The sequence below is a fragment of the Mesocricetus auratus genome, unplaced genomic scaffold (assembly GCF_017639785.1).
Source record: "Mesocricetus auratus isolate SY011 unplaced genomic scaffold, BCM_Maur_2.0 contig_11425_pilon_obj, whole genome shotgun sequence".
In the NCBI taxonomy this organism is placed as follows: domain Eukaryota; kingdom Metazoa; phylum Chordata; class Mammalia; order Rodentia; family Cricetidae; genus Mesocricetus; species Mesocricetus auratus.
Window position 1 is genome coordinate 9,082 of NW_024431737.1, and position 21,826 is coordinate 30,907.

Here is a 21,826-nt window from a genome sequence, read left to right on the forward strand (position 1 = left end):
CTTAAGAGTTGTCTTCACCTGTTGTGTGAAGCACAGCACCTTTCAAGCCACTGTACAAATGGACAACGAAGAAAGGAAGACTATCAACAAGGGTCAAGAAGATGAAATGGAGATACACGGCTATAACTTATGCCGGTGGAAGCTTGCCCTGGTTTCTGTAGGAGTGATTTATACTGGTGGTTTTCTCCTCCTCCTCCTCCTCTACTGGATGCCTGAGTGGCGAGTGAAAGCCGCATGTGTTAGAGCTGCAGTTAAAGACTGGGGAGTGGTGGTGCTCAGGACTACTGACGAATTTAAAATGTGGTTTTGTGCAAAAGTTCGCTTTCTTCATCTAGAAAATCAACCAAATTTGAATGTAAAATCTTCAGTTAATAAGGTTTCTAATGGCCATGCTCTTCATTTAACTGAGAATCTGAATGAAGAAGATAGATTCGAGATGAATAAATACTCACAGACTCAGTCACAACAGATGCATTATTTCACCCACCATAGCATAAAATATTTCTGGAATGATAACATTCACAAGTTTGATTTCTTAAAGGGACTGGATGAAGGTGTTTCTTGTACATCAATTTATGAAAAGCATAGTGCAGGACTGACAAAGGGGATGCATGCCTACAGAAAGTTGCTTTATGGAGTAAATGAAATTGCTTTGAAAGTGCCTTTTTTTTAAAGCTTCCAATTAAAGAGGTTCTCATCCCATTTTACATTTTCCAGCTGTTCAGTATTATCCTGTGGAGCATTGATGAATATTATTACTATGTTGTAGCCATTGTTATTATGTCCATAGTGTCCATTATAAGCTCACTGTATTCCATTAGGAAGCAATATATTATGTTACATGACATGGTGGCAACTCATAGTATTGGGAGAGTTTCAGTTTGTAGAGTAAATAAAGAAATAGAAGAAATCTTTTCTACAGACCTTGTGCCAGGAGATGTCATGATCATCCTATTAAATGGGACAGTCATGCCTTGTGATGCAGTACTTATTCATGGTATTTGCATTGTGAATGAAAGCATGTTAACAGGGGAATGTGTACCAGTGACAAAGACTAAGTTGCCGAATCCTTCAGTGAATGTAAAAGGAACTGGGGAGGAATATTACAGTCCAGAGACACACAAGCGACACACTCTGTTTTGTGGGACAACTGTTATTCAGACCCATTTCTACACTGGAGAACTTGTGAAAGCCATAGTAGTTAGAACAGGATTTAGTACTTCCAAAGGACAGCTTGTTTGTTCTATACTGTATCCTAAGCCAACTGATTTTAAATTCTATAGAGATGCCTACTTGTTTCTGCTGTGTCTTGTGGTGGTGGCTGGCACTGGGTTTATCTACACAATCATCAATAGCATTTTAAATAAGAAAGAAGTTCAGGAAACAATTATTAAGACTCTTGCTATCATTACGATTACTGTACCACCTGCACCTCCAGCTGCAATGACTGCTGGAATTGTATATGCTCAGAGAAGGCTGAAAAAGGTTGGGGTTTTCTGTATCAGTCCCCAAAGGATCAATATCTGTGGACAGCTGAATCTTGTTTGCTTTGATAAGACTGGAACTCTTACTGAAGATGGTTTAGATCTGTGGGGAATTCAGCGAGTGGAAAATACCCGATTTCTTTGGCCAGAAGACAATGTTTGCAGTGAGATGTTGGTAAAATCTCAATTTGTTGCTTGCATGGCTACTTGTCATTCACTTTCAAAAATTGAAGGCATTCTTTCTGGTGACCCACTCGATTTGAAAATGTTTGAAGTCATTGGATGGATTTTGGAAGAAGCAACTGAAGAAGAAACAGCACTTCATAACCGGATTATGCCCACTGTGGTTCGTCCTTCCAAACAACTGCTTCCTGAATCTACAGCTGCAGGAAACCAAGAAATGGAGCTGTTTGAACTTCCAGCTATTTATGAAATAGGAATTGTTCGACGTTTCCCATTTTCTTCTGCTTTACAATAGATGAGTGTGGTTGCAAAGGTGCTAGGCGACAAGAAAATGGATGCCTACATGAAAGGAGCCCCTGAGGTCATTGCCAGTCTTTGTAAACCTGAAACAGTTCCAGTTGATTTTGAGAAAGTTTTAGATTATACCAAACAAGGCTTCCGTATATTTGCTCTTGCACACAGAAAATTGGAGTCAAAACTGACGTGGCATATTAGTAGAGATGCCATTGAAAACAACATGGATTTTATGGGATTGATTATAATGCAAAACAAATTGAAGCAGGAAACTCCTGCAGTACTTGAAGATTTGCATAAAGCCAACATTCGAACTGTCATGGTCACAGGTGACATGTTGATGGCTGTCTCTGTAGCCAGAGTCTGTGGGATGATTCTACCTCAGGATAAAGTTATTATTGCTGAGGCATTACCTCCAAAGGATGGAAAAGTAGCCAATATCATTTGGCATTATGCAGACTCCCTGACACAGTGTAATGAATCATCAGCCATTGACTCAGAGGCTATTCCAATTAAACTTGCCCGTGATAGCTTAGAGGATTTTCAGTCTAGTCGCTATCATTTTTGCAATGAATGCAAAGTCATTTCCAGTGATTCTGGAACATTTTCAAGATCTTGTTCCTAAGTTGATGTTACATGGCACCGTGTTTGCTCGAATGGCACCAGATCAGAAGACACAGTTGGTAGAAGCATTGCAGAATGTAGATTATTTTGTTGGGATATACGGTGATGGTGCAAATGATTGTGGCGCTTTGAAGAGGGCACATGGTGGTATTTCCTTGGCTGAGCTTGAAGCTTCCATGGCATCTCCTTTTACTTCTAAAACACCTAGTATTTCCTGCGTGCCAAACCTCATCAGGGAAGGCCGTGCGTCTTTCTGTGTGTTTAAATTTATGGCATTATGCAGCATCATACAATACTTCAGTGTTTCTCTTCTGTATTCTGTCTTAAGTAACCTGGGAGACTTTCAGTTTCTCTTCATTGATCTGGCAATCATTTTGGTAGTGGTATTTATAATGAGCTTAAATCCTGCCTGGAAAGAACTTGTGGCATAGAGACCACCTTCCGCCCTTATATCTGGGGCACTCCTCCGTCTTGTCTCAGATTATCATCAGTGTTGGATTTCAGTCACTGGGTTTTTTTCTGGTTCAAGCAGTATAAAGTGTGTGACCCATATTCAGATGTTTGTAATACAACAAGAAGCACGTGTTGGAACTCATCACATTTGTACAACGGAACTGAACTTGATACGTGTAAAATACAAAATTATGAAAATAACACAGTGTTTTTTATCTCCAGTTTTCAGTACCTCACAGTGGCAGTTGCCTTTTCAAAAGGAAAACCATTCAGGGAGCCTTGCTACAAGAATTATTTTTGTTATATCTGTGATTATTTTGTATTTTTTCATATTATTCATCATGTTGCAACCAGTTGCCTCTGTTGACCTGGTTCTTGAGATTGTTTGTGTACCATACCAGTACCATACATATGCTTATCATTGCTCTTATCAATGCCTTCGTGTCTATCATGGTCGAGAGCTTCTTCCTTGACACGGTCCTTTGGAAAGTTGTGTTCAATTGAGACAAACAAGGAGAGTATCGTTCCACCACTACACAGCCACCACAGGAGTCAGTGGATCGGTGGGGAAAATGCTGCTTGCCCTGAGCCCTAAGCTGTAGAAAGACGACACCAAAAGCTAAATAGAAGTACCTGGCACAGGAGCTCAAAGATGATCCTGAATGGCCACCTAAACCTCAGACAATGACGGAAGCCAAAACTGTAGTAAAGGAGATTGGATCATGTCAGATCAGCACCATAGCATAGCAGAGACTGCTTCTGCTGTGCTAGTGACAGTATTCAGGAGGATGTGCTCTTAGGCTTCGGACGCTGTGTGTCATAATGGCACTATTTCAGTTTATAGCCCTCTCATAGTACAGTAGTTGATTAAAAAACAAAACCAGTAAAATGGCATTTGCCTCACAGTTACTATCAATCTGGCTAGATCTTCATGCTGTAACCTAAATGTGATATGTTGGCTGTGAAGAGAAATGTGTTGGGGCTTTTAGATTTTAGCTTTTTTCACTAGTTTGCCTCTTTAAAGTTAATTTTCACAATTCCTTATTAGCAAGTTCCTTTTATATATAGGCCCTAAAAGTGGGACTGTTCAAATAATATGGTTGTTAATTATGATTAGCCTTTGGTGAAAACAGGCTTAAAGTCTGTTTTGATTCCAGTGCTTCTCCCAAAGAATTCTATGTTAAACATACACCAGTTTCCTTTGACCTGGAGATAGGAGTAAGTTTGTATGTTATTGTTGATAGAGCAACTCAGGTAATTTCCATTTCTGGTTTTCTATTCTCTGTGTAGACTGCCTGGGTGTCACTTTCTAGCCAGCAAGGTGCTTCACTGCTGTCTTGATGTCCTTCATAGTGTTTGTGGGTCTCATACTGTGTCTGACATCAGCAACCTGGTTTGCTTTGTTAAATGATGAACTTTTTCATTAGAAAAGTTTATTTCTGAGCCAGGTCGTGGTGCAGGCTGTACTCCTTGCACCGGAGGCTGAGGCAGGATGATTGTTCTTAGTCCAAGGATAGCCTAGAGTAGATAGTAAAACTCTGTCTCAAAATACATATGTGCAGAAAGAGACTATTATTTCTCTTGTTGGTAGATCTTATAACTCTTCATACCTGTTTGTTTTTCTTTGTGGATTTATATCATTTTAAATGCTTTTTTTAACCTAAAGGAATAGGATGATACTGTTTTATTTTTGTTGCTGGTGGTTTTGTTTTTGACTTAGATATATGTCTTTGGATAATGGGGCTTAAAGGAATAATGAATATTGAGTTTGGCTTTTACAAACAATGTGAACTTGAGTAGAGCTTGTTTTATGCCTTTTGGTAGCACCAGAGGTCAGCACATACCTGTTTTGTTACAAATGAACTTGAGAAAATATACACATTTATTGAGCCAAAAGAAATGTAGAAAGCATTTTCACACTTTTGTTTTATCTGATTAATGTTCAGTTCTCAATTAACACTTCCACAATGCCTTCCTAGATAGGACCCTGCAGTTTGGCAGTGCCCATAGTTATGATAAACTTGGGAAGCTGGCATTGCTATAAAAATGGACCCTAAATTAGTGAAAGTGTGACATTTATTTTGTTTCCTTAAGGAACCACTGCTAGCTGTCATTACTATCCCAATACATACTTACAAATTTACCAAATGTTACCCAGATTTGTAAAACCATTTCTTTCTTTTTATGTTGCAGAGACCTGCATAATGTTTGATAATTGTAGAAAAAATGTAAATTATTCTCAGGATCACTGTTAACTGCTATTGCCACCAGTGATTCCTACAAAATATGTAATCAAATTTTTCCAACAAAATGTATGATATTGCTATATGTTAGATAAGAACAATTGTCCCATGAATGATTCTATGAAGCTATGCATCTTAGTCCTCTTGCGCTGTGAATTAGCACTATTTTCTATTATTACTTACTCTCTGTTGTTTTATACTGTGCATGTTCATTTCAAATAATGCTCATGTTATTCTTTAGTGATTTTTCTGAATTGCTAAGTCTTATTCTTTGGTTTAAATGCTGAAGCATATAACTAATTTCTAACTGCAGCTTAGGAACCCAATATCAGTTGTATTTAATATCTTCAAGAGAATGATCATAACATGTTATTTTGACACATATCCCTTTTAATATTAGTGTTGGTAGGGTTTATATCTCATCTGTCCATATTGTTTGCAAAGGAACAAGGTTTTATGTAGGTGAGAGAAAGCATTTGCAGGAAGTTAGATTTCAACATAGACAGGGTTGGTTATCCCAGTGAGGATGTTGTTTGAGGTATGTCTCAGTCCAGACATGGGTCCTACTTAGTGCTGTAGGTAGACGGACTCTTCTGTAGGTCACCATCACATAGAAATTTGGGTTCTGAATTTTACATTAAATTGTTTGAGTATATACAGAACTAGCTTTTAAAATCTGTACATATGTTATTTTGATGTATTAAGATTGATAATATTGCTGATTTAAATTTTAGTTATGCACATACTTAAAGGACAGAAATGTCTGGGAGAGTAATTATTTAACAATGACATGTAACTTTTTAACTTTTTAAATAAATAAGATTTTTTAACATGGGTCTCCCTCAGGGTTGTTTAAAGTTGTTTTCCTACCTCAAATATAAATAAATAGTGGTAATTGTTTTCTATTTTCTAGCACCAACTGCTGTAAAGCAATACTGCAAATAGTGCTCGGGTGAGAGCAGCGAAACCAACAACAAACCAATACTTTTCTCAGTTTTACAAGCCTGAAATTCAAAAGCTTTCTAAATTGCACTTGCATTTAAGTAAACCCGTTGCTCTTTTTTCACTATTTATTTTGTTTCCCATGTTGATGAAAGTACCGCACAGTCTCAAAGGCATGGTAAATAATATTTCATATATTATTTACCATTATATAATATATAATATATATATATATATATACATATATATATATATAAACCCTGTTCCTGAATCAGCAAAAGCTCATACACAGTGAGGAGCAGCTTCAGGCTCTAGAGAACATCAATTCATGCATGCAGTTTTGATGTGTTTAAGAAAGGAGTTTTCTATATTTATGGTGGGAGGTTACTGGGAACTTTTAACAAGATAGGATATTAACTTTTGTACAGTCTGGGCATTTACACGTATTTTTAATGTACTACAATTTGGTAATTATGTGCACATGAAATTAAAGCGTTACTTCCTGTTATGACTTGTGAATTCCCTAAGACTGCGGACTTTTTAAAGTAACTTTATATATCAGAAATGATACCACATCTTTATAATTTTTAAATTGTATTGCTGCTTAAGAATGGTGCCCTGGTTTTCAAAAAGGTAGATATTCATAATTGTACATACAGCATTGTAAATAACCTTATGAAATCTTTTTGATTGAAGCTATTCAGAATAAAAATTTTAATGAAATAAAAAAAGAATAATAGGGAAGAAAGAAATCCAGCTTAAGGTCATAGAAAATACATTCGACAAAATCATACAAGAAAACTTTTCCAACCTAAACAAGGACATGTCTGAAAGTACCAGAAATTTACAGAACACAGAATAGACCAGACCAAAAAAAAGTCCCCTTTGCCATATACTAATGAAAACAAAATATGCAGAATAAAGAAAGAATACTGAGAGCTGCAAAGGTGAAACCAAAGTAGTATTATAAAGGCAGACCTATCCAAATTACACCTGACTTCTCAATTGAAACTGAAAGCCAGAAGGTCCTGGATAGATGTTCTACAGACACTAAGAGACCCCAGATGCCAACCCACACTAATATACCAAGAAAAGCTTTCAAGTACAAATGGAGAAAACAACATATTCTATGAAACAAAACATTTTAAACAATACCTATGCACTAATATACCAAGAAAAGCTTTCAAGTACAAATGGAGAAAACAACATATTCTATGAAACAAAACATTTTAAACAGTACCTATGCACAAATATAGCTCTATAAAAATGATTATAAGAAACTATAACACAAGAAAGTTTGCTATACCAACAAAAACACAGGCAATTGAAAATCCCACACCAGCACAATCTAAGAAAGGAAACACATACACAATACAACCACTATCACCAAAAACAAAAATAACAGGAACTACCAATCACTGGTCAATAGTATCTTTCAATTTCAATGGTTTCAATTAGCCTATAAAAAGACGCAGGCTAACAGAATGGATACAAAGCCAGGATTCATCCTTCTATTGCATACAATAACCATACATCAGTCTCAAAGAAAGACATTATACAGAGTAAAGTGTTGGGAAAATTTTTCCAATCAAATGAACCTAAGAAACAAGCTGGTGTAGCTATCCCAATAACTAACACAATAGACTTCAAACTAAAATTAATCAAAAAAGATTAAGAAGGACATTTCAATTCATCACAGGGAAAATCCACCAAGATGAAGTCTCAATCCTGAGCATTTGCACCTTAACTACAAGGGCACCCACATTTCTGAAAGAAACATTACTAAATCTTAAATGACACACCAAACACCATACACTAACAGTGCGAGACTTCAACATCCCACAGTGTCTAGGGAAATTCATATTTTAAGAAAATCATGTCATTGAATATGAAATTTATTTTTATGTTCCAAAGTCATACTGACAAGACCAATAATTAAAATTTATGATTATAAAATATACTTTGTTCTATCAAATAACAGAAAAATATTCTAGTTTTCATAGCTAACTATATTTCACCTATGCCTCATGTGTTGTGAGAGCCAAAGTTACATTTCAAATTTTAATTACTATGCCTAAGGAATCCATGAAACAAAAAATGCCTTTGCTCTGCAAGGTCCTTGTCCAAGGACAGATAGTTCCTGAAATGCTGGGGGCTATTGTTTATGGGAGATAATTTGCCATGTGTTTTTCCTGTCCCTAAATAAATTTGTTTGATCAATCTGAACCAGATATGCTTGAAGACATGTGAGTGGGAGGTTCACAGGCAGAAAATACATCAGAATGTACACTTGTCCCTGATTGGTTGTAGGCTGTAGGTACACTAATCAGCATGCATGCTTGCCCCTAATTACCTGATAGAAAATGAAATGAATCATGAATTTTCCCTTTTAAGCCCTTGCAAAACTTGCTTCAGTGCCATCTTCTGGAAACCCAGTGATGCAACAGGCCCTAGCCCATCTACCTGGCCAATATTTAATTAAAGCTTGCTTCTAACTTGGCTTTTATTTATGCCAGTGCTCTTATTCTTAACTGATGAGATTAATAATGTCACTAGTTTTGCAATCCTGGAAAACCTGGTCCCACCCCACAGGGACCTGGAAAAGTGTGCCAAATTTGTGCATGGCAAGCAGTACCCTGGTTCTGTATACAGGTCTGAAGGTCCCTTTAAGAGGCAAACTCCACCCACTTCTGCTCTTTCTGCCATTTCTCTGAAGAGGCAGGTCTCTCTCTCTCTCTCTCTCTGTCTCTCTCTCTCTCTCTCTCTCTCTCTCTTTCTTTCCCTTTCCCACTATCTTCCCTTCCCCTAATAAAGCTTTCCAAGTAACCTTGTGTGTTTGTCCCCCAGATGCCAAGGTCTCCATTATGTAATATTCATAACGACTAGTAATTCCATCATGATATGTAGGCCTTTAAATGTAAGACTGGTAAAAATAGGATTCAGTCAAATCAAACCAAACCAAGAATATTCAGTGATATTTAAGGCAGTGATTTTAACAAAAGTGTGATTACTTTACTTCTTGTTTATATTTGGTTTACCCAAAGCATTTCTTCCTTACTCTAAGCCTTCTGTTAATACAATAATACACAATGACAGCACACACACTAACAGCATCATTTCAAACACTGCTCTAACATACCTTACAGTCTGCTTCTTGGCTCTTTGAGTTGGGAGTGGGATAACACAACAAATACTTGCTTTTGTTTATGTTTATGGTGTTCAGTCTTCTTTGAAAGTCTAGTAGAATTCCTGTGCCAAAAAACATCTGCAGCTGGCCTTTGTTTTTGCTCAGAGACTTTAATGATTGCTGCTATTTCCTTAGTGTTTATAGCTATATATAAATTGTTGATCTGATCTTGGTTTAACTGTGGTAAGTGGTATCTATCAAGAAATTTCTCCATATCTTTGTAGGTAGCTGATATTTCATGTGATCCTGCTGTGTCTGCATCCATCTTGCTCAAGTAGTGTAGGGACTATAACTATGTGATCTTGTACCTGGATTTTATTTATTTCTTTACTTCTTTATTGTTTGTTTGAGGCAGAGTCTCTCTGTATAATGATCCCAATTGTCTTGGAACTTGCTTTGTAGACCTCAATGAGATCTTCCTGCCTCTGTCTCCCTCTGCCTCCTGAGCATAGGGATTAAAGACATGTGCCACCACCTTCCAGCATACCTAGATTGAAAAATGGATTTTGTGGATAAAACTAATATTCTCAAGCTTATCCTGAGAAGGGTTTTACCCACTGAATCATATTGAAAACCAATTTTCACTTCAAATAATGAATTTATTTTCATTTTTAATTATGTGTATATGTGTGTATCTTCATTAACTATTATCCACTGAAAAAAAGCTTCTCAGACTTACGTTGAGAGAAATGCATACCTGTGAACATAAAGATAAATACCGAGTGTAGATTAAAACTTAACAAAGAGAACCATATGTTGAAAATGACATTACAAAGACATGCTACATACATGACAGTGGTGCTATAAGATCATAAGGTGACTGACATTTTCTATAACCTAGTGACACCATTGCTGAAGTAACTTCAGAGTGCATTGTATCACTCTCAATTAAAGTGACCTAAATCCTTCGAGTTATTTCAAAATACAGGAACATATAGTGTGCGAGACTTTCCCTGGGGAGCACAACATACACATATCTATCCCTCCTAGATATGGAACTTACAGATCAAAGTAATGATTGCAACAAAAGTCAGGCACAGTAAGACAATACGTGTCTATTTGGGTTACTTTCAGGAGCGGAGATAACACAAATCAACTGTATTGCCAGAGCCCATGCCAGGCTGAGTGACCTAGAGCTCTCTGCATGACCTCTAGGGACCTAGACAGGGTAGAGAATCTCCTCTTCATGGCTAGGATGATTATTCTTCTCTCCCAGCAGCTGTTTATTCTTTCTATATCCCTGGGAAGGGGTCCTCATGAATTCTGTAAGTTTCAGTTTTTTGTGCCATGTGAAGTTTATTTAGTGCCCAAGTCTCATGAGTCCCTACTCCTTGCTTTTGCGAAGGTTTCAACTCAGAGTGAAACAATATAGGTGGGAAAATTATCAGCAACCATGCTAATTAAGCTAATTAAGAGTATAAGATTCCTTTAATAACGCATAGACCAAGACTAGGCTACTATCTCCAAAATCTCTCTTGGTGTCAGAGCTTGGGGGTAGTCAATTATATCAATACTGGGGGCATTTACATCAGTGAGATGTTTGGAGTAGCCTTGTAACATCTGTCTTTTTCTGCAGAGGTTAGCAATATTTTATAGATACCATACGACAATTATTTTTGATTTATTGCTTATCTATTTTAGTTTAATGTTCTAACTTGCACAAACATTATTTTGATTAATACATCTGGAATATGTTCAGGGTCAGGGATTGCATCAAGAGCATTGTCAAAGTGGATGTGACTATTGGGGAATGAAAGACAAAGTACTGTCTAGACATACATAAAATAGAATTAGGACAAGATGGAATTACCTTAGTAAATTCAAGAGGAAGTTGATACATTGCACTCAGTACAGGATCTCTATTGACTCATGAATTTATTCTAGTTCTTACAGCTGTTTTACATTTTTCTATTAATGTGTGCTTGTGTATGATGATGATGACAGTGTGTGTGTATGAATATATATATATATATGTATATATATGGCATGTATGCACAGTGAGCATGTGAAGGTCAGAGAATCACTTTGAATATGGATCCTCACATCACACCTTGTTTGAGACAGGATCCTTTGTTAAAATGCTGTATATGCCAAGCTGGCCTGTCAGTGAGCTTGAGGAAATTCTGCTGTCTCTACCTCCCAATTCACTGTAGGTACACTGGAATTATAGATGTACATCTGGTTCCTGGGGAATCCAAACCCTGGTCCTCATGTTTGTGCAGCAAGAGCTTTATTCACCAAGCCACCTGCTGTAGTCCTTATTTATATGTTAAAGTGCACTTATTATTACTATGGTCTAAAAATGTTTATAATGGAGCAATGTATTTTCTTATGCCAATAGTAACCTCATATCTATTCATCTCTTTCTGGTTCTTACAGTGTTGGAGATCCAGCCCAAGGCACGGTGCATACTAATCAAGCATGCTACTCATTGAACTACGCCTCCAGCACCACTCTTAATTATGCCAAGGCTCTGTGTTGACAAATTGACAAGACAGAAAATTGCCTTCTAAACACCTATGCTTATACCCATAGACAAAAGCTACTCCCACCTTTGGTCAGAGAAGATGCTTCCTGAAAAGAATAGCAGTGGATAAAGACAGTCATGGGGTTATTACTGTAAGCTATTTTTGGTAGTTTGAATTTAATTGGCCTTCAGAAGCAAACAAGATGGTCATATAGGCTCAGTGAACACTGCAGAAGAGAGGGGTGGGAAGCAGGGAAAATCCAATCTGAAATAATAGTCTTATTTTTCTGTGAGGACAATGTGAGACATAATCAGAATTATTTACTGGTACCCATATTTGGGCAATTTTCTAGTTACATTTTCTGTTGCTGTGAGAAAACACACCGACCAAAAGCAATTTAGTGAAAGGTTACAGTAATTTTTTGAAGGACAACAAAGAAGAAATTCAGCAGAAACTTGAAGCAATACCCATGGGGGAATAATTTTGGCTTGTTTTGTGTTCAGCCGCCTTCCTTATGCAGCAAGGATCAGGGCTGGGCCTTCAAACATCAATTAGCAATTAAATTAAGTCCTGACAACATACACAAAAGCCAACTGAACCCAGGTAATCCTCCAGCTGAGATTCCCTCTTCCCAGGAGATTCTAGGCTGTGCCAAATTGACAACAAAGAACAACCAGAATAGGACAATAATTAAAAAAGCCACCAGAAATTGCCAGTTGTGTTTCTGTAACTCATAATAAAGCATAGTTACTCTTTCTTCACATGCAATTCCAACTTTAGTTGAGGAACTCAGATCTTTAGATTCTGCTGGCTAGAAGTTCCCCAAGGCTCTGATGATCAGGAGGATATGCTGACCTTTCCGTTGATGAACTTTCTCAGGGCGCCCTTCAAGTCTCTGTTCCTCAGGCTATAGATAAAGGGGTTCAGCATGGGGTGACTGCTGTGTACATTACAGCAGATGCCTTCTCTTTCACAGCTGTTCGGACAGAGGGTTACACAGATAGACCCCAATGGTGGTCCCATAGAAAAGGACTACTATAGACAGGTGGGAGCTACAGGTAGAAAAGGCTTTCTTTCTGCCACCCGCAGAGGGGACCTTCATGATGGCCATGATGATTCGAGCATAGGAGGCAAGGATGCAGACAAAGGGTGTGGCTATCACCATTCCTGCCACAATAAGCACAAAGATCTTCTTTACTGTTGTGTCTGTGCATGAAAGCCGGAGAAGTGGTGTGAGATCACAGAAGTAGTGGGACAGCTCACTGTCTCCACAGAATACCAGACGAGCCATGAGGAGGATGTGGGTGAGAGAGATGAAACAGGAATACACCCATGGGCCACCAACCAGCAGCCCACAGAGGCGTGGGTTCATGATAGTCGCATAATGTAATGGGTGACAAATGGCCACAAACCTGTCATAAGTCATCACAGCTATTAAGACACTGTCCATGATGCCAAAAAAATGGAAAAAGTACATAGAAAAAGAGATAGACTTGCTCCTGGTTTGAATGTTTACCAGCATTTTAGGAATAGTGTTGGTAGCTAGACAGAAATCAACTAAGGACAGATTGGCCAGGAAGAAATACATGGGAGTGTGGAGATGAGAGTCAGAGCTGATGGCCAGGATGATCAACAAGTTCCCCACGACGGTGACCACATACATGCAGAGGAACAGAGAAAAGAGGACGGGCTCATGTTCTGGCTTTTCTGAAAGTCCTAGGAGGATGAATTCAGATGCACTGGTTTTGTTTTGTGGTTCCATGTGATTAACTCTTTTGGGAGTATTAAAACAAGAAGTTAAGGGATAGTATTAAAATAGGTTAGAAGATAAGACAAGTTAGCTTTCCAGTTCTTGTTTAGCTAATTACAGTGCCTTGGAATTTTGCTTACTATTCGTTTTACCTTACTCTTCGAAGCTTAAATTCAGAATCCTCTGAATATTCCCATTTCACATAAATATTGCGAAAATGTATAGTTTTTGAATTCTTTTTCTCTTTTTACTTAAATATTTAAAAAATTTTTGAACTCCAAATACAATTATATTATTTCCTACTTTCTCTTTCTTTCCTTAAACCCTCACAAATATTCACTTTCTCATACCTGCTTCCTTTTGGATTCATGGCGTCTGTCCTCTTTATCCTTGATTGCTGTTACATATAGTTTTAAAAATATATTACTAAATATATGAATAAAATTGTCTCAGATCATATAATTTTACTTACATGTACATGATTTGAATGCTGAGAACATCATGGGAAAGAAAATGGAAAGATTGATTTTTTTTAAATTTAATTTCATGTGTGTGTGTGTTTTGGTGTACAAGGCATCATGCATGTCAAGGGAGGAATCAAATGTTTCCTCTATTGCTCCCCTCCCCCCTTTTTTGGTTGAGATAGGGTTTCTTAGTGACCCTGAATGTTTCCTAGGTACAGTGTAATCCCAGGATCCTCCTGTCTTTACCCTCAGACTCCAGTGTTACAGGTATGTGCAGTCATGCCAAACTTTTCTGTGAGTGCTGAGGATTTGCAAAAATATTTTAATGCAAAGCTCATTACTTTAAAATAAATGTATACTTTAAAATAAATGTATGAATGGTCTGGTGAGATGACTCAATCGGTAAAGTTGCTTGTTAACAAGTCTGAGAACCTGATTGTGCTCTTGGAGACCCACATAGAGAAAGGAGAGAACTGAGTCCTTTCAGTTGTCTTCTGAGATTTTCAGCTGAGCTATATGTGGATATCATTTCTAAATGAATAAATAAGTAAATGAATATTAAAAAATACTATGAAACAATTAAAAATGAAAAGGTTGTCTATTACTAAACAAACAAGAAAACAACAAGATGAGAAACAGCAAACCAGGGATATATGGTAGCACACAATTTCAGCACTTTGGAGGTGATTGCAGGAGGATCAGGAATTCAGGAACAGCTTTGGTGATATAATGATTTTGAGGTCAACCTGGGCTACAGAGAACCTGCATTAAGGATATTTAAAGAACACAAAGCAATTTCTGTTATGAATGTGGAGAAAGAGGAACCCTTACATAGGGATACTGATCAGTATAGTCACTATGGAAGACAGCAAGAAGATTTTTCAAATAAATAATATATATACATATATATGGTATGATCAAAAGACATTGTGTAAATTTATGAAATTCTAAAAGATTCAATAAAAATATATCAAAACTGCAAACACAAAAATGATCAGAAAAGAAAACCCACATAGATTATAGTTATTTGGCAATTCTTAAAGAATATATATATACATATATATATGTATATACATATACATATATACACATATATACATATATATATTACAGATATAACTCCCATTGGTAAATACCTAGAGAAAAGGAAGTGAGATTACAGAGAAGCTATCTGCATGTCCATGTTTATTGTAACATTACCCATAATGGCCAAGACATAGAATCAGCCCATGTGTGTATTAGTATATGATTGGAAATGAAAATATGGTATATCCAATAGAGAATTATTTGACCATTAAAAGGAATTACAGCCTTTAATTTGCAGTAAAAATAATGGAATTGGAAGATTTTTTAAAGGAGATTAAGTTAGACAGATATAGAAAGACAGGTATCCTATATTTTCTCTCATATGTCAAAACTGAAATTAAGATAACATGGAAAGATCAAGAGTAATTACTTATGGACAGGAAAAGTTGACAGAGAGAGACAGAAGTCGGAATAACATAATGGTAAATGGATTTGATCAACAAATGTATGTATGTGTGTATGTATGAATGTATGTATTTATGTAAACATCAATCTGAATCCTATCAATATGTCTCAATTAAAAATAAAACACAGCCTAATGCAATGGTTGAATGAGCAAAGATGCTTACCCTTAAGCCTGTTGACTTGAGAAATTCTAGAACCCACATAGAGAAAAGACACAAGCAACTCCCATAAGTTGTTCTCTGCCTTCTACACGTGTATGAGCAGATATGCTCCACCCATTCACACACACACAGGAAAGAGAAAGAATAAATGCATGTAATAAAAATAAAACAGTGGGAATAAATTATGTATAAGAAGAAGCACATTTATAATTAAAGAGAAAGGTTCTCTTCTTCTATCTCTGTTCCTGTCCCAAGCCCAAATGGACTCATGTGATCTGTCTCAAAATCTAAACCACATACCTTTAGGCTTTGTCTAGTTGCTTCCTATACATTATGGAAACTATGCTAAGGAGATGGATCAGCTAGTAAAATACTTGCAGTGCAACATGAGGGCTTGTGTTTGGATGCCTACTAGTCACATAAAATCATTCTTGTGCTGAGCACATATAATCCTGGTGCTGGGATTTCAGAGCAAAGAGGCTTCCATGAACCCGTGGGCAATGAGCCTAGTTGATTTAGTGATCTCTGGATCCACTGAGAGTCCCTGTTTCAAAGGAATAAATAATCCTTCCTGTTCCATTACTCTTACTTACCCATTCATATCACTTTATTTTAATTCCTCTCCATTAACCCCCCCATAGCTCCTTACTAATTTTCTGATGACTATGGCTATTCCAAATGAGATACATAATACCTGAAGATTCAAATATTAACCTGCATAAGTGAGAGAAAACATGTGATGTTGGTATTTCTGGGTCTGTGCTTTCTCATTAAAAATGATTTTTTAGATTCATCAATATACCGGGGAATTTCATTTCGGTTAATTCCAGAATAGACAGTGATGAGGTGGGCACACATCACACTACCAGCTAAGGAGGTACTGGCAATTTATAGCTGTTGGGAGAGGGGTAATCTTTCCTTTAACCTTGTGGCTCCTGGCAGGTTGAAGAAGCATCAGTGGATGGTCACATATTTATAAATACATGGGTAACATAATTTGGACTTCATGGGAAAAAAGTCAAAGAGGAAAGAAATTTGGGTAGGTGAAGAAGGAAAGGATGGTTCAAGAAGGAGTTGAGGGAGGGTGGAGAATGTGATCAAAATATATGGACTAATAAAAAAGAAAAAACAAGACAGAAAGATTGAGAAAGATTCTTGATATCGACACACATATCACAGCAGGGGTTGGGCAGAGAAAACAAGAACTATTTATCTATCTAGTTGAGCCAAACAGTTAAGAAATCCATTTAAAAATTGTTTTTGATTTTCTAATTTTATATTATGATACACGCTAACTGCAGTACTAAGTATGGACTTGAGTTTCTGGCTACACAGCTATCTTAAATCAAGGGTCCTATTAGTTTTTAATTGATAACTTTAAAGTAGTTCTTAAATATCTATTCTTTTCCCCTGGTCCAACCTGAAAACAATTGAATTTCTTTTGAATTATCATCTTCACCCCATCCTCTTTTTAATTTACATGCTCACACCAGAAATAATTACTGGTGATTGCCATATATCAAGCTTTGGGCTTACTGATTGGAATGATAACTTGAAGATACACAGATCCCATATTCAAGACACTTGTAGATATTTGTATTTTTTGTTTTTGTGGACAATATTGCATCTAGACTATAAGAATGTCACAGAACAGTAAAGGCTCAGTAAGAGTAGATTGCTTTTTGTCAAGAGAATAAAATCTCTGGCAGGGATGAAGATATAACATCTGTTTCACAGGTCAGTGAACTGGTTAAAGGATAACCCTTTAGGAAGGAAGGACTAACCCTAGGAAGCTGGGTTCACTTTGAGCCATTTTCAAAAGACAGAGGGATGTCAGCTTTTTAATGAGCTAGCTTGCTTTGATTCTGTCTGTCAGCCTTTCAGAGGTCTGACTCAGAAGGGTATAGCTTCTTGTTTGTTTTCTCTTCTGTTTCCTTCCTTCAGGTACTGGACAGAGCTGAAGCATGCTTTCTCTGTTTTTTTAGTCTGTGCCATTCTTCCATGAATATCCCCTCTTAGCTGTGCCTGCTTGTCCACAGGGCAGCTGGCCTCCATACTGGCTTAATGAAAATGGCACGGATTGTGTTTCTTTCTGCAGATGCTGAGATTTAAACTTATCTGCCTGGCATTTTTCTTCTAAATTCTAGTTATTTGGTAAATTTATATTTCAGCTAATAGTTCTCCCTATAGGCTTATTGCAGTTGTTTAGGGAACTAGGATAACTTCCACTCATTTCATTGATTCCTAGCGTTTCCTGCCCCTAAGTAGTTTCACATTCTATAACATCTAATAAAATACTAATCTTACAGCTATTATAATTAACACATTTCATATGTTAAATCATTTTAACAGTAAGTTGTGAAGTGGGAGTTGTGACCAGATTTTATTTTATTTTTTCTTCTATGTGTGTGTGTGTGTGTGTGTGTGTGTGTGTGTGTGTGTGTGTGTGTGCACCTATATGGGCACATTTGGAGGCTAGAAGTTGACAATGAGGATGTATGACTCAGTAGCTTCTCCACCTTATTTTTTTGAGACAGACTCTTTCACTTACCCTGGAGTTTACCATTTCAGCTAGACTGACTACGCAGCAAGGCCCTAGTATTCACCTCTCAGAATTTAAGGAATTAGAAAAGTGTATTTATTTCTTTTGTATGTGTGTGTTGTGTGTCTGACATGATGTGTGTGTGGGGAGGCCAGAGGATGGCCTACAGGAGTAGATTCTTTTCTTTCACTGTATGGGTTTTTGGGGGTAGATCTTGAGTTGTTAGGTTTGGCAGCAAGGACACTTCCCATTGAATCATCTCACTACTCTGAAATGAAAAGATTTTAGAAGAGTCTCACAATCTCCAGTGATTTCCAAAGAATAAATGGGGAATAATTCAAGTTCTGTTGACAGAATAGTTTTGGGAATCCTATTATTTGAATTGTGGAAGTGGATTTGGACAAGATAACACTGGATAAAAACAGTTTTGGAGGACAGAAACGGTGTTTCAGTATGGAAAATTGCTTGGTGTGGAAGCCTGGTGGCTGCACTACGATCATTAGAACCCTCACAAAAAGCCAATTGTTGTGAAGCAGAGCTGTAATTTCAGTGTTCCTGAAGCAAGATAGAAGGTGGATACAGAAGAATTGATGAGGATCTTCTGTACTAGTTAGTCATGGATAGTATGCTTAGCAGCAGATGCAATAAGAGAGATACCATCTCAGCAAGGTGGAAGGAAAGAAACAACTCCCAACGTTGTCTGAATCCCTTCCTACTCATTCCATGGCATGGGTGCACATATGAGCACATGCATTCACAAAACAACTTGCTGAATAAATGAGTGATTAAACATTGAAAAATCATTTTCTTTAAAGAAGTAGAAGTAAATATTTCAGCATTTATATCACACCATCAAAACTGTCTTTCATCACTTTTGTCATCATATGGCTTATTTTCTTCTTTCTCTTTTTCTCTACCTCAGATATCCTTATTACTTACTTGGCTGTTTTTCTTCCTTGAGAGGCCATCACTCAGGCATTCTTTACACTGACTGGGTTTTTTTTTCTTTCTGAAGCTAAACAATGAAGTTAATTTTGCTTCTTGGAAAGTTTTCTTTGGGCCAGAAGGATGCCTCAAAGTACACATGTAGGTATCCTTCTGGCCCAAAGAATAAATGACGCTAAGGTACAGGATAAATTATAAGAACTGAGGGAATATTTACAGTTTCATTAATAAGTTAATTCCCAAGACTTCTTGTTAGTCAAATTGTACAATTTCTTCTTGATTCCCTGAATAGTTCAGTTTCCTGTGGGGCTTGGAACATGTTGTAAGAAGCCCACATGGACCATTTTAAATATTCATGAAGAAAATGATGGAAAGTGGTAATGTATGCATATTTTATGCACTCTCATTTGTAAACACGCTGCTTTACTTCCAGACAATTTTCAAAAAATTTCCTGACAGGTCACTCCTGGTCTGTTTCAAATCACTTCACTCAGCTACACTTCCTGTGATCTTCTTATGCCCTTCCCCAGTGACTGTCGTGGACATCCCCATACACATGGTCTTCACAATCCACCAACTTAAGCCAGGCACGCAGTGCCTGGGGTTAGTCTGGCTACCTCCACCAGAACTTCAGCAAACCTCCAGATTTGTGCCTCTACTTGACCTACCTACACTCACCCACAGGTCCATTATGCATTGCTTTTCCTACTTTATTCTGCAGAGTCTATCCAGGTGACTCTCAGTTACATATCCGGTGTACTGACTAGTCTGGCCTCCTATGCCTGCACTACAAATAGTTTCTAGGCTTCTGCCTGGACCTTCTCTACCTATTTCCAATATCAGGCCCCTCTTCCATCACATTAAATTATGTCATCCAGGCAGATCTATCCCAAAACTCCCGGCTTGGATGAGGAGACACATTCTATACACCAGGCCAGTTTCTTCTGTCTGCCTGATTCTGCTCTAACCTCTAGGATCAAACTGCCCCAATGGTCTTTCTTCTTCCCCAAACTTCTCTGTCCAAAACAGACTTAGAAAGAAAAAATCCACATGCCAAAACATAATGAAAAAATATGAAGAATATGAAAGATCAAGCCAGTATCTTCTCTCCAAACCCTACTAGTCCTGTGGAAATGTTTGCCAATGGTTTGCGAGTATTTTGGTATTATTTCACCTGTATGTACAAGGGAAATTGGACTGCAATTCTCTTCCTTTTTTGAGTCTTTACACGGTTCATGCACTATGGTAACTGTGGCCACATAAAATGAATTTGGAAATATCCCTTCATTGGCATTAATTTCTTTGAAAGTATTGTAAAATTCTGTGCTAAAAAAGATGACCCTGGGCTTTTTTGTTGTTGTTGTTGTTTTGAGACTTCTAATGTCTCCTTCTATTCCCTTAAGGGGTAGAGGTTTATTTAAATTGTTTATCTGATCTTGATTTAACTTTGGAAAGTGGTATTTATTGAGAAAATTATCCATTTCTTTTTAATTTTCCAAATTTGTGGAGTAGAGGTTTGTAAAGTCTGACCTAATGATTCTTTGGATTTCATCAGTTGTGTATTTCCTTTTCATTTCTGAGTTTGTTAATTTAGACATTCTCTCTTAGTCAGGGACTTTATTTTCTGATCTATTTGATGTTCTGATTTAGTCTTATGTTTCTTATACATTTATAGGCATCTACTTTAGGTTTGGAAATTTTTTCCTATGATTTTGCTGAAAATACTTTTGGGCCTTTGAGCTGTGATTCTTTTGGTTTTCTATTCTTATTATTCTCACATTGTATATTTTCATAGTGTCCCATATTTTCTGGATGTTTCATGTCAGGAATTACTTTAGATTTAACATTTCCTTTTACTGATATATATATATATTTCTTATACCCTATATTCAATGCCAGAGATTCTTTCTTCTGTCTCTAGTATTCTGTTGTTGAAACTTGCCTCTGTAGTTTTTTTTGAATTCCTCAGTTTTTCATTCCGGAATTCCTCAAATATGTGTTTTCTTTATTGTTTCTATTTCTATTTTTAGGTATTGAATGGTTTTATTATTTTTCCTCAACTCTTTGTTTTTCTTGGCTTTCTTTAAAGGGTTTATTCATTTCCTTGTTCATGTTTTCCCTTGTTTTAATCTCAAGGCAGACTCAAGCTTCTCTAGCAGGGATGGTACAAAGTGTAATGTTTTTCGTCAACAAATTCTACCAGCCAACCACATGCAATATGTAATCATTGAAATACTTTAGATCATTTTGATATTATCCCCATTTTGCAGTTGGCTATCCTATAATGTATATTTTACTAATTACATAATTTATTTAGAAATTTTGAGGTTATTTTATTTTTAAAAATAATTAATTTTTAAAAATTGAACATATGTTCTTCTCTCAACAATACATTCTTATCACAGTTTTTTATTTTTCCATTAGTCCCAGTTCTCACCATCTCTCCTCTCCATGAGATCCACTCCTTTTTCCTTTTCCATCTGCCATTCAGAAAAAGAGCAGACTCTGAAGAGATAACAACCAAACACAACAAACTATCAAGGCTGGATAAGATGGTCAAATAGTAGTAAATGAGTCCCAAGAGTAGGTAAAAGG

General features: G+C 36.9%; 2 pseudogenes; one reads left to right on the top strand and one right to left on the bottom strand.

Annotated features, from left to right (window-relative positions):
- LOC121138254 lies at positions 1–3,892 on the top strand (annotated as a pseudogene).
- An 8,823-nt stretch (positions 3,893–12,715) lies between these two features.
- LOC121138253 lies at positions 12,716–13,640 on the bottom strand (annotated as a pseudogene).
- Between the last annotated feature and the right edge of the window lie 8,186 nt (positions 13,641–21,826).